This window comes from Kogia breviceps, chromosome 17 (assembly GCF_026419965.1).
Source record: "Kogia breviceps isolate mKogBre1 chromosome 17, mKogBre1 haplotype 1, whole genome shotgun sequence".
Lineage (NCBI taxonomy): Eukaryota > Metazoa > Chordata > Mammalia > Artiodactyla > Physeteridae > Kogia > Kogia breviceps.
This window is the reverse complement of record NC_081326.1, coordinates 23,063,008-23,075,516: the sequence shown is the minus strand read 5'-3', so window position 1 is coordinate 23,075,516 and position 12,509 is coordinate 23,063,008. Positions and strand designations below refer to the sequence as shown.

General features: G+C 39.3%; 1 long non-coding RNA gene across 1 annotated transcript; it reads right to left on the bottom strand.

Moving 5' to 3' along the window:
- Positions 1-1,846: 1,846 nt before the first annotated feature.
- Positions 1,847-9,278, bottom strand: LOC136792928 (uncharacterized). The gene is made up of 3 exons (XR_010837549.1): positions 9,103-9,278; positions 3,451-3,533; positions 1,847-2,086 (listed from the first exon to the last, which is right to left on the bottom strand). It is a non-coding gene; the product is annotated as an uncharacterized lncRNA (long non-coding RNA).
- Between the last annotated feature and the right edge of the window lie 3,231 nt (positions 9,279-12,509).

Sequence of the window (12,509 nt, the reverse complement as noted above, 5' to 3'; positions counted from 1 at the left end):
ATCCCTCACAGCTGAGCTCTCCCCTCAGCCACTGCCACTCTTGTCCTGGTGTAGATCTGTGTCATGAAACAGGTGGGGGCCAGAGCAGATGCTTAGCTCAGGCTGGAGCCTTCTCCAGAGAGGTTGCAGGAAACCTGCAGTTTCAATCCTCCCCCGACCCTGTTACAGGAATAAGCAAACATGTGCGTGCTCCTCATGAGTGGAGACCAGGCTTCTCTCAGCCTGTCTGTTAGTCACTGCCCCTCCAACAAAGCAAGGGACTTGTCTTATCTGTGTCTGACCCCAGGGCTGTGGTGCCCAGGATGTGGCTTGAACTGCTCACTCCCCAGGGAGAATCTCCACCCAAGCAATGTTCCTCTTCTTCTGAGTCCCCTCCCAGAGGCACAGTTCGCAACTTGATTCCTTTTCCTCCCTTTCTACTTGATCCATGTGTTCCTTTCTTATAGCCCTGGTTGTATAGGAATCTTTCTTGCAGTCTCCGGTCAATTTTTGTTCCACGGGTAGATGTATGATTGATACATTCATGGGGGGAGGTGAGTTCTACATCCTTCTACTCTGCCATCTTGGTCTCCTCTCAGGAACTACTGAGTTTTATTTGCTAATATTTTGTTTTGGATTTTGAACTTTATTAATAAATGAGATTGGTTTATAGATTTCCTTGTTTGTGATCTTTGTCATTCCTTTGGTATAAATGTTTTATTTGCTTTATTAAATGCACTTAGGGACTTTCCTCTTTCTCTATGATCTGAAACAATTTAAATAACATTGGAATTATATGTTCTCTAAAGATTTTATAGAATTCTCCCAGGAAAACGTTTGAAGAAACAAAAGCAAATTTTGGACTACTTTATTTCTTTTTTGGAAATCTATCTGCCTAGATTTTTTTTTAAATCTTTTGGTTAAGTTTTGGTAAGTTATATTTTTCAAAATATTTTTATGTTATTCAGGTTTTCAAAGTTATTTGCATAGAATTAAACAAACAAACAAACAAAACCCCCCAAACCTCATAATTTTTAAAATTTCCCCTTTTTCTGTGAATCTACCTTACCATTGTGGTCTGAAAGTTTTATAAGCTCATTTCCATGAACTGAAAAATTAAATTATTTCTATTTTTATTTCCAGTTTTTGAAAGAAAAATTTCCAGTAAAATGTTAAGCTTCTGGGCTTTATATAATTCTTGCCACAAGAATCTATCTATCTATCTGCATGATAGATTTATTCTGATGACAATTCTATCCTCTTGTGACTATTAAAGTGTACTTTAACTGGATTTAAGTGAAATTCTTTCCTAGAAGGACATCTTGGTGATGATGTACTGAGTATTTTAACCGTTCAAAAACGGTCACAAGCTCTTTACAATCCCTCCAGAGAGTGCATAAGAAGGCATAACTCATGCTATAAACAACACTTTGACAGTATGAAAATGGCCCTTATGCATTGAAGAATTAGTTCAATTAATACCAGTCTTCAATTAGGTAAGAAATTTTACTTTAAATTCCAGCTAGTGTTCGCTTTTGATTGTTTATTCCATAACAGTTGCTGTCTTTTAAATGAATTCAGCATTCTGCCAGCCTGTTTCTCACGTTAATTTTTTCAAGCATTTGATATGTTGCCAGAGCATGTTCTGCCATTACAAAATCATTCAGTAACAGGTTTTCAACAACCAGTTTCTAAGAAGGGAGAAAGAAGGGAAGGGAGAAAAAGAAAGAGGGAGAATGAGAAAGACAAACCAAGGATAAATCCTATGAAATCCCTTCTGTTCACATTTTTTTATTGTTTCTTGCCTTATTTTGCCATCCCAGTAACATTTGTTAAGAATGTGATAATACATTAAAGGCTACTATATCTTAATATCACCTCAATAACAACTTTTCATAAATTCTTCAATTTTAACTTAGGACTCTTAAGGAAGGATAGATGTCCACAGCAGCAAAATTGACAGAGGTGCCCTTTAAAAGAACCAGGAATGACATCTTCAGTGCACTGGTCACGTCAGCTCTTTTCTGCGCACAATGATCAGGGATACAAAGCAATGACAGGAATTGTTACCGACTTTCTCAGTGAACTTTTCAGGCTGAAGGGCATTCTGTGGAAGATGCAGAAATGATGGAAGGTTAGCAATTATTTTAGCTTCACGGTTAGATTATCTGTGGTCTTTTTTAAGTTGATCATAGTGATGGTTTTCATCATTAGGCAATCAAAGCAAGAAAGAAAATGTTCCTTAACCAATAGAAGCAGATAAAATATTTTCCAAACCTTCTTTTGGAAGAATATACCGAAAAGAAGAAGCTAATTTACAAATAAATGGGACTAAATACAACTTGTAATTGTTAGCTGATAGATGCCCTGGCTTCAGCCCTGATGGCCAGGTTGGTGAGTTTCTTCATTAGATTTCACCAAAAAAAATTTATATCTTACCTGCTATGAAGAGATGAGAGTGTAGGAAATAAATGATGAAAAAAACCCAATGGTTTGTTTTCCATTTTCTTTTTTTTTTCCTTTTAAATGTTAGTAGTTAGATAATTACACTTAAATATTGACTGGTTCTTTTACATGCACAAGAAGGACAGTATTATACTTAAATGTCAATCTCATCCTCTGAACTATGTCTTTTTATGAATAATTCTTTCCCCTCATTTTTAGAAGTTTAGGAATTTGCTCCAAAATTTCTATTAATAAGGGCTTTACATTAATTAATGATTTACATCATTTTTAATCATTTGTATCTCTGTGAGAATCTCACAAAGTCTTATACTTACAGGTGACTATTATTCAATAATGACAAAAATAGAAATGATATTCTCAAGAGGTTTATAATTCATTTCAGGAGTGTTTTCAGCTTAGTTCCCTGCATCTCAATAACCTCATCTACAAAATAAAAAGATTTAGATGAATAATTTTGAGGGATAATTCTGTTCCTAAAATATCTTTCTATATTTATGTAGTTTAAATAGACTGTTTTTTCCTTCTTTAACTTGGTAGCCCACTTGAATTGGGACCTGAAGCAAGATTTTCTTTCAATGTTTAGGATGTTTCACTATCAACTTTTTCTGTAATTATATTCCCACATTTATTTTATTTTTTTAAATTGTGATATAATTGACATATAAGTTTATATTAGTTGCAGGTATACAACATAATGATTTGATGTATGTGTTTATTGAAAAATGATCACCACAATAAGTTTAGCTAACATCCATCGGCACACAGCTATAATTTTTTTTCCTGTGATAAAAACTTTTAAGATCTGCTCTCTTAGCAACTTACAAATACACAATGCTTATTATTACCTGTAGTCCCAGATTTTAAAGGACACTATCTATTCCCATCTCTTTGGACATAGAGCATATTTCCTTTTGATGATCCATAAGTTGGCAAACCACTGATGAATTTTGATCATTTATCCGAAGTGTGTCTCTCTCTCCATTGAGGTAAAGTTCATTTACTCACTTCTGACATTTGTCACAGGAGAGACATCCGTGCTTCAGAAGGTCCAGAGAGCATCCAAAGTGTTCATAGTGATGTGGAGATGGCTGTCATGAAAACAGACAACAACGTTTAGGAATCAGTCTGGAAAGATGATTTGCTAAGTCGTTAAATTTGATAACTTGTTAAAAATTAAAAAACTGAAGTCGATAATCACAGGAAGAGGGCACAAGAGATAAGTATAACCATTCAGTAATAATAGTGTGATACTGAGAGGAAACATTTTCACTGTTACTCCATGAAGTGCACCCTTATCTAGTTTTCATCTCCATGGCTGGAGCTCCCAGGGATCAAGGCAGTTACAGTAGAAGTCGAAGCCAACACTGAAACTCAAAAAAGTAAATGTAGGGAAACTAAAAGGAAGAATGACAATACCCAACCTAGACTAGTACTTTACTTGCAAAACATGGCAAGTATTGTAGTCTGTCCCCCTGTATTTGTTCTCCCTTTCTTTCATGGTAATTGAAATAAATTACCAAAATGGAAACCTACCTTTTCTTTCTGTCGGGCAAATCGTTTTGGACATTAAAACTGTGTTTCCCAACCTTCCTTGCTGTTTGGTGTGGTCATGTGATTATGTTCTTAGGTGAGATGGGAGTGGAAGTTTGCTCTGGCAGCTTCTCTAATCCTCCTTATAAATAAGCTTGGGGCACACCTGCCGCTGCTTGTCTCTTCCTCCTTCCTACTGCCTGGAATGCAGCTGTGATGGCTGTACCATGAAGATACAGGCACACACGACAGAAGTAGCCTGGTGAGAAGGCAAAGAGTGGGTCACCATGGATTAGTGCTGCCATATCAACCCTGCATTGTGCACCTCTGGACTTTACATGAAAGGTATAAAATTTTATCTTGTTTAAGCCATTGGTATTCTGGGACTCTGCAACATGTAGTGAAGCCCAATCTCAACAAATATGTATGGCAAGTCAAAATATAATGAAATTTTGGGAATTCCCTGGCTGTCCAGTGGTTAGGATTCCATGCTTTCACTGCACAGGGCACAGGTTCGATCCCTGGTTGGGGAACTAAGATCCCACAAGCCGCACGGTGCAGCCAAAAAGAGAAAGAAAAAAGAAAAAAGTATACTATAATGAAATTTTGTAAAAGATTTATGTGTGTGACAGATCCAAACATGGGCTCTGAAAGTATGAGAAAGAGTTCTAGTATGTTCCTTATGTGCCAGTTGAGAGCCAGAATCTCAGGTGTCATCTCAAAAACCATCCCTGTGGTCTTAACTGGGGCCTAATCCTGTTCTGGCTGATCATAGATCTGATTTACAGTATTAATTCCTATTAACTTCTGGGGGCTTTATGCAGAACATCCTAATACCTAAGACTAATGCCCCAAAATATTTGTAAGTGATTCTAATCAAGTCTTCTCCATACTTAGCTGAGAACATGTCTCTTTTCCAGGTGATCCTATATGTATAAAACATCTGTGAAAGACTGCGTCTCCTGGATATGGGGGTAAAAATTTGACTAATGTGTTTGATTAAACCATTCTAACTCAGCATTGCACTGACTGAATGAATGTTAGCAGTAGATGTTCTACTATAGTCTCAGGGATAAATATTCAGAAGGTAATGGAAATTTCCACCACTTCTGTTTCAGTTTGGATCTGTCCAGCTCTTACCGTTGTCATTGTTTTGCATTTCCTAAGTGTATCAGAGATCTCTATCATTTATATTGATTTCCTCTGTTCACCTGAGGAATTTCGACAAAACCAAAAATAGTCTACAAACATTTAAAAACTGTCTTCGTCCAAATCCCCTATTGTTATCTCTCAGGTTGGCAGAAAAAGGAAAGCTTCCTTGAATATTTCAGGATATCCTTTCTTCTCCTAGTTTCTTGTTCTTGCACGTGGAAGGCAGCTTCCTAGCTTTAGTGCTTGTTATGTGTACAAATCCCAGTTTGTTCACTGACATCAGTAAATCAAAATCGTTTTTCATTTCTTCTTTTAAGCAACACCATCTCCCATCTCGCCTTGCAGTCACTCACTGTAGTATGTTTTTTTCATTTTAATCTCACACACTAATGACATTGTCCATTTCTAGTTTCAGTAATTTACTTGCCTTACTTAGCACTAATTTATTATCTTGCTTCACTATGTATCGTTGTCGGTGGGAATGTAAAATGGGGCAGCCAGGGCTTCCCTGGTGGCGCAGTGGTTGAGAGCCCGCCTGCCGATGCAGGGAACACGGGTTCGTGCCCCGGTCCGGGAAGATCCCACGTGCCGCAGAACGGCTGGGCCCGTGAGCCATGGCCGCTGAGCCTGCGCGTCCGGAGCCTGTGCTCCTCAACGGGAGAGGCCACGACAGTGAGAGGCCCGCGTTATCACAAAAAAACAAAAAAAACCAAACAAACAAAAAACAAAAACAAAAACAAAAAAAAATGGGGCAGCCACTGGGGAAAATCATGTGGCAGTTAGTTCCTCAGGAATTTAAATATAGAGTACAATATGCCCCAATATGTCTACTCCTTAGTATTACCCAAGAGAAATGAAAACGTATGTCCACATAAACTTGTATATGAATATTTATAACAGCATTATTCATGATAGCTAAAAAATGGAAACAAGTGAAATTTCCATCAGCTGATGAACAGATAAACAAATGGGATATATTCACACACTGGAATAGTATTCAGCCATAGGAAGGAATGAAGTCCTGATACAGGGTGTAGCCTGTATCATAGACGAAAACAGAAAACATCATGCTAACGGAAAGAGGCCAGAAACAAAAAGTCATATATTGTGATTCTATTTTTCTGAAATTTTCAGAAAAGGCAAATCAATAGACACAGAAAGTGGCTTAGTGGTTGCCAGGGGCTTGGGAAGGGAGGAGAAAGGAGACTAACGGGAAGAGGGTTTCTCTGGAGGATCGTGATAATTTTCTGTTATACAACTTTGTGATGGTTGTACAACTTTGTGAATATATTAAAAGAACACTGATTTGTCAATTTCAAAAAAAATACACTAAAAAATTGTATATCAAAACTTGTCATCTCACTAACTAGAAACATTCGTTCTGAGAAGGGTATGAGATGAGGCATTAGAAGGGAAAAATAATCGGACAGATATTGTAGCATGTCATCTCGAGCCGAAGGAAAAGGACAAAGGGGGGGCGGCGGTGGCAGGATGAATTGGGAGGTTGGGATTGATATATATACACTAATATGTATAAGATAGATAACGAATAAGAAGCTGCTGTATAAATAAATAAGTAAATAAGAAGGAAAAGGAAATCTTCCCAGGTCCCTTTCCCTTCATTCTCGAGCTCTGTTCTTCCTGAAGCTGCAGCAGGAGAGGGAAAGCAGCATAGAGGCAAGAATGACAGAGCACATAGCAATCACCAGTTACACCCAGACCTGTCACTGGAGTAGAAAATTCAGGATAATCACACCAGGCTAGTCAGTGACAGTCACAGAAAGGGACAGGAAAGGGAGGAGGGGTTATTGGCTGGCTGGTATTAATAAAGAGCTAAGACTCATACGACATTTCAGCCCATAAACATCTCATCCCAAGCCATCCAAACAAAAGCTTGCCAGATGCCGGTCAAAAGCATTCCATATGCATCCCTCTTGTTCTGTGGACCTTGACAGCTGGATCCCTTGAACGAGATTTGAGCACGTGCGCTTCAGTCCTATGCCTTGAGGTTAGAAGACAAGAGACCTCACTTTCCTCGCAGCCATGCAGGGTTGACTGACATCACTCCAGAGAATAATCAGTTCCAGGCTGCTCTTAGGAGCCACAGCCCATCCCTTTGTATCTAACAGACCTAACGGCCTTAGAGGGGAAGAATGGAGAACTGTGCTGAGGCGCTGGGACCAGCAGGCAGCTGACTATGCTGAATGTGGAGCTGCAGCCATGACCAGGAGAGGCCAGTCTCTAACCCCCTGCAAGCTGGATGCCCAGACCTGACCTATCGGCTGTGCCACCTCCTGCCACTCCCACACTCTCAGCAATTAATGGGCTGGAGACCTTCCCAGCCCACCTGCAATTTGCCCCAGGTGCTACAATCTGTGGAACTGCTGAGCTCTTTCTATTTAGATGGTGAAACAGGAGCAACCTCTTTCTTCATCTCAATCTTTATAGATCGAGGGCAGAGATGGGTCATTTCTATCTTGCATTTCACAGCTTGGGAGCTATATTAGGGAGCCTGGCTATCGCGACAAGAAGTGTTGATTCTTCCCCCCCAGGCCAATTTATATTATTAACTTCTTTGAACCCCAAATCCCTTCTCTGTAAAATTATAATAATAATACCTTACTTGAAAAGTTGTTTGTATTCAATGAAGACGATTACGGCAGAGTACCAAGCCCAGTGCTGGTTCACTGTCTATTGACGATAAATGTTGCCATTATTATTGATGTTCTTGTTTGTATTTTTAACTACAGAGTCCTGGATAGGGAGGCAGGCCAATTCACTAAAAATCAATTCTTGAACTAATTACTTTGCAGAATGACAAAATTCCACAAACTGTAGTTTGAATAAAAATATTTTTGATTACATGTAATCGAATGTATTCTTCTGCATATTGGCTAAATTGAGGTTGATTGGCTACCTGATCAAATAATCCTAATGGAATGCTAAAATGGTGGCAAATCATAAATTTACTGGATGTGCCAATATGAACCACTTTTTCCATCCAAATTTTTGGCATTCAGCATGTGACTTTTGATTTTTGCAGATGTTTTGTAATGAAATTATTATTTCCAAAATGTAAGCACATTTAGAATCATTTTACCAATTCCCCGAATGGCATGTCAGCCTTAAATTACATTTTTAGCAAGTGATTTTTAGTTTAACTAATTTACATTGTAAAACACAGAAAATTAATTTTTTAATTAAAATTCATTTATAGTTAGAATTAAATTGAATTTTCATTAAATTAAATTTAAAATGGAAGAGCATCAGAAATAAATCAGAAGTAGTCAAGAGTCCTAAGAGTCCTATCAGAGATAAAATGCTGTTATTTTGGTTTCTATCAAGAATTTCAGAAACAGAAAAATAAGTAACAGCTTGTGGAAAGTTTCAACTTAAAAACAGAAAACTGCTCAAATCAACAGAAAGGTAGTAAGGATATTTTGCAGGGAACATTTTAATGGATTGGGCGATTTGTTCCTCAAATTCATTTGATATTTAGTCATGATCTATGTAAAACTGTAAGGGAAGCTAAGGAATCTAGTTAAAAATCCAAAAAAACATTAAATTTAGATGCTAGAGTGTTGACAAACTGAAAATGATGTTTAAGATTTTGAAACAAAAATAGATATAAACTGAAAAGTTTCTACTTGAATTGGTAAATATTAACTGTGATCAGAAAAATGTATTTAATCATCATGACTATATTTGGACATTTTTCTAAAAGTTGTTAAGCCATTTCTTTAAAGCTATTAATTCTCAGCATATTCATCTCGGACCTCTGTAAGGGAAGGAAAATAAGTGATGTTAAATGCCTCTAGATTCTGCTTCCTTCTGCATGACTGGGAGAGAGAGGCGCTGCAGCCTCATCCCAGGTAAGCATCGTGGGGGAGCCCTGGTAAAGGAACAAGACGGTCCGGACCCAGCCCGACCATAGGAAGTTCTACCCACTCCTCCCCAGCCACCCGAATAGAATACCTCTTTTTGTCCCATGTCCCCGTCACATCGTCTCTAGGGTCTGACTCAGGAATTCCACCTCTACTTGCAGGAAGTAGAAGCCCAACTGAAGGAAGGAACCACGGGGCTGAGCATTGTTGAGCCGTCCCTCCTGGGCTCCCCAGTGGGAAATGAAGAAAGAATTAAGTTACCAAATGATTAACCTGACAACGAACCAACCTTACGGATTGAAAATAAAATGAAATGAAACACAAAATGGTTTTACCAGCTTGAAAAGCAATAGCTTAACAACGTTTAGGAAAATGTCCAAATATAGTTACTAGTGATTAAACATTCATCTCTGAACATGGTGCAGTATCCTTGCTGGCCAAGATCTGTGTGGCAAGAGGCCTGGCCCACAGGTTTTACTCACATGAGTGAAAGGCGGAAGCTGAAACACACAAATCAGAATCACAGAATCCCGTCCAATGGAGCATATGGAGGAGGTGTGGACATAATGAGCCAAGGATGTAAGCAGGTGAAAGGCAATGACTGGAAGCCAAGATGAGACGCTAAACAAGATCAGAGAAACAGGATGCAATTGGAGCTTGCCTGCATGACTTCCAGGGACTGGGGTGATGCGCTAATACCACTGTGGTTTGGGTTTGTTGCTGGGGATTTGGTTGGTTTAAAGATAGGAGAGTAGAATTCACAGGCTCCTTTCTGTGGCCCAGCAGTGAGATTTTCCCTTCATTCATTCAGGCATCTGCCAGGCAGCCCTCGTCGGATTTCACTTGTCCTTTATTGAGTGCCCCTGGAGCTCACCTAGAGGAGAAACGGCCTGGGACTCTCCAAAGCCACTGTCTGTGAGACTGCAAAATTTACCTAACTTCCCGGTGGCAGGCATCTGAAATACAGAGATCAGTATACCAACTTCATAGAGTTGCTGAGAACACATGAGATCAAATATGCAAAGTGCTAAGAACAGTGCTTGATAAATAGTAGGTGCTTAATAATAGTGACAGTAACCCCCTTGCCTATAAAAATTCCCCCCTGAGATGACTTTCCTTCTTACTCTTGATGTATCTGGCCTGATCACACTTCATTCAAGAAACCTATCTCTTCAAAGAAAGAAGTGAAACCCTGGGGTTGAGTGACACACGGTTGTACGTGATTGAATGCTTGTGGTTGGCTGCTTATCTGAGTCATTTGTCCTTCCATACTTCCCCACCAACTTTCTTACTGGCACACAGATTAAACTTGTTATATTCAGTAGAAAAAAAAAAAATCCCTTCCTTATTATAACTTCATAAAAACTGGCTCATGGGTATTTTTCATAGTTGCTCCCATTTTACTGACATTTTATGAGGTATAATACAATAGCAAACGCTTATAGTGGCAGCACGTTAAAAAAAAAAAAAAAAAGAATAGCTGCCACGTGCCCAGCCAGCCAATTCTGCTAAGGCAATTGCATTTCTGAAACATACAGTGCCAACGATCAGATCTTTTGGTGAAACCATTATGAATTTAGTAACTAGTCTCATAGGAGTTTCTAAAGAATTATTCTCTGAAAATTTTCTGGAATTACTTCCCCTGTGTCTTTTCAGCCTTTTAATTAGCACTGAGTTATGATCTCTAGCCTAGAAATAGGGGACTCCTTGAGAAAGCTCATTGGTCCTTACTACATCTTTACAGTATTTCACAGGGCGGTATCAATATCCCAGTCCCTGACATGCCCAAGGCAAGCTGTGTTGAGTGATGTGTCCCAAAGGCTGTGGTCATGGACTTCTCTGTAAGGGTTTATATACACTATTGCAAGAGATTTTCCAATATTTAGCACTTCCATGGAGTGAGTCTAGAAGCTATTAAAATTACTGGGGATATCAACTGAAAAAAAATGCATAACCTAAAAGTTGAGAATTATGTTTTATTTGGAAGATTTTCTGAGGACTTAAGCCCAGAAGACAGCCTCTCAGGTAGTTCCGAGGGACTGTTCCAAAGAGGGAAGGGAGGAGCCAGGATATACAGGAGTTTTTACAACAAAAACCATGTAGTTGGAACATCAGATGATTACTGTTAATTAAAGAAAAAACAGACAACTCAAGTTAATGAATTTAGAGCTTTTCTATGTACAGGAAGATGCAAGAGCCTGGGCTCATTGAAATCATTCCTTTGGCACTTGAACTATCTAGGGCCAGTATCTTGTTCTTTCCCATCCTGAATGCCCTCAGGGTGCACTGTTGAGGCAGTGGCTGACTTGGTGGCTGGCAGCCTATTTGTCTCCACCCTGGGTTTCTTCAGAGCTCACCTGTTGGAGCGGTTATAATGGCCGATGGCTTGATGGCTGCAACATCATTTGTTTACTGATAGGGCAAGTGACATTTTTCATCCACACGAACATCTGCTTAGAGAATGAAGGAGTCAGAATTCTTAGTCTTTCAGAATACTAAGAACGTAGAAATGGTTGTTTGAGATGCCATGTGTAAACTGTTAAGGGAGAAGCATTTTCCTGGGACAGAATGAAAAAGAAAAGTCAGGAGAGAGAGAGACACAGAGACACAGAGAAAGAGAGAGAGACAGGCAGACAAACAGACACAGAGAGAAACAGAGAAAGAGCTTTCCCACCAGTGAGCAAGAAGTTTAGAGGAGGGCTAGAAAGCGGGGCAGAGAGGACGGCAGCACGGGACCAGCGTTTTCCCATTCTTACTTCTTTGCCCCGTTTCTCTGTCGCAGCTCTTCTTCGTGTTGTTTGCTGCGTCATCTTCGGTGAAGTAACGTGGTTCTTCAAGCTGAACACGAACCCGTGCAGAGGGAGAGGAACCGTGAAAGAGCCACTCTCCTAGCTGCTCAAAGCACTCCTTTTCCAGAGCAAAGGGAACGTCATTTTCCAAATATTCATTTTTTGAGATTTTTTTTTCTATTTAACTGGTTTCCAGAACAGATTTGAACTAGTTGGTTATCGTGGGATGGTCTAAATACCATTCTCCCAAGGGAAAATGCAGATACATTCAGGTTAACTTTGCTTATATAGCAAAGGCAATCATTCCAATAGTTCAAGTTCAGAGATATGAGATGATAGTAACTGGAGTCTTTTTCCTTTCCTCTTTTTTTTTTTTTTTTTTTTTTTTTTTTTGTGGTACACGGGCCTCTCACTGTTGTGGCCTCTCCCGTTGCGGGGCACAGGCTCCGGACGCGCAGGCTCAGCAACCATGGCTCATGGACCCAGCCGCTCCGCGGCACGTGGGATCTTCCCGGACCAGGGCCTGAACCCGTGTCCCCTGCATTGGCAGGGGAATTCTCAACCACTGCGTCACCAGGGAAGCCCCCTTTCCTCTTTTCTTTCTTTCTTTTTTTTTTTTTTTTTGAGTTCAGAGGTAAAGATAATAATCTCGTAATTATGTATTTGTAATAATGTAAAGATAATAAAAGCACATCTTGAATATTAATGA